Source organism: Rhineura floridana, chromosome 4 (genome assembly GCF_030035675.1).
Source record: "Rhineura floridana isolate rRhiFlo1 chromosome 4, rRhiFlo1.hap2, whole genome shotgun sequence".
NCBI classification, from domain to species: Eukaryota; Metazoa; Chordata; class Lepidosauria; order Squamata; family Rhineuridae; genus Rhineura; species Rhineura floridana.
In genome coordinates this window covers 31,527,619-31,529,047 of record NC_084483.1, presented here as the reverse complement: position 1 = coordinate 31,529,047, position 1,429 = coordinate 31,527,619, and the positions used below count along the sequence as shown (strand labels likewise).

General features: G+C 52.6%; 1 pseudogene; it reads right to left on the bottom strand.

The window, feature by feature from the left end:
• Positions 1–204: 204 nt before the first annotated feature.
• On the bottom strand, positions 205–1,189 carry LOC133384127 (DNA polymerase delta subunit 2-like; annotated as a pseudogene).
• Positions 1,190–1,429: the final 240 nt, after the last annotated feature.

The following is a 1,429-nucleotide window of genomic DNA, read 5'->3' as shown; positions in this document are numbered from 1 at the left end:
GAGAATTTTGAGTTTCACTTGGCTCCTAGTAACCCCCTAGAAATCCCATGACATTACTCAGAGTCCCAGTCCGGAAGCAACTTCTTATAAGGCGGGGGGGGGAGCTGGAAACCCCTTCCATGATCTGCTTTGAACCCCTGAAAGTGAGCTGCAAATGTTAAGAAGCAGCAGTAGCACTGTCCTAAGAAGCTAGGAAAGCCGTCTTTACCTGAGACAATCGATGTTAGCCAGGTAAGGGTTGGTAACCAGCTGCAGTGTGGAGTAGGTGCTCGACAGGGGAAACACGCAGCGATGCAGTGGCTGCTAGGGCAAAGTGTAGATGGCTGGTTCAAACTCACCAGGCATCGCTCAGATGCAGCAGGATTTCATAGAGCATTTTCATAGCCTCCATGCTGGCGGCCTGAGTCTTCTTGGTTAGGTACTTTGCCTTGTTCATGGTGTCTCTGCGCTGGGTATTCTGGCTGAGCAAATTGCCCACCAGAATGACTGGAGATGAGGGCTGCATTGCACGGCTCTCGCTCAGCGCCCAGCTGCCCAGTCACCAGGAGCTGCATGGCCAGAAGACTGTCTCCGCTCTTGCCACCGAGGCTAAGGCCGGACACCAGCAAGACAAACCTGTCTGTGCTAGGCCTCATCATGGGCAGCTGGGTGGGCATATCTGCAAAGCAGTGGTCCTCAACAAAGACCTTGCCATCATCCCTCTCTGAGCCATAGACAGCAAGTATGGGCCCTGTCACCAGCTTGTCGATTTGTATGGCTCCTGCCAGATTGATTCGCTGCAGCTCATCTTCCAAGGACAGCTCGTCCAATTGGTGGATGTACTTGGTGCAGGGAGGCTGTGGTGGCAGATTGTGCTCTTTGCTGGTTTCCTGCAGCATAGAGGGCTGAAGCTGTATAGACTTGAAGAGTGCCCCCACCACACAGCATTTCTCTGCTATCTGCAGGTCACACAGCTTCTTCACTGTAATGTTGTTCCCTCATTTGTGCCTGGCTCCAGTAAAGGTCTCATCTGAATGAGGCGTGTGGCATAGATGTGGGCATACTGCTGACTGCAAGTCCACTCCCCAAGTCTGAAGTTCTGGGAGTAGCTGGTATAGGTGGAGATGGGTTCCTGGTGAAAGGTAGAGGCCACTGCAGATGGAGAGGTCAGGAGGCTCTGCACCGATTGGACAGCCTGCTCCGAAAACATGGTCTATAGAAGGGCTACAGACCTAGCAGCCTAAACAGCAGGCTTCTCACCCACACAATGCAGACGGGGAGGCTGGCGGCAGATGAAGCAGGTAAAAGACCTGGTGGGCCTTTGTAAGGCCAGGGGCTGCTGGCAATTGCCCAATGGTGCCAACCGCTGTCACCAGGCCTATTCCTAGGTTCTTTTGATAATGGCAACACTGGGGTTGATAAATGAAAAATCTGGATTATTTTGATATTC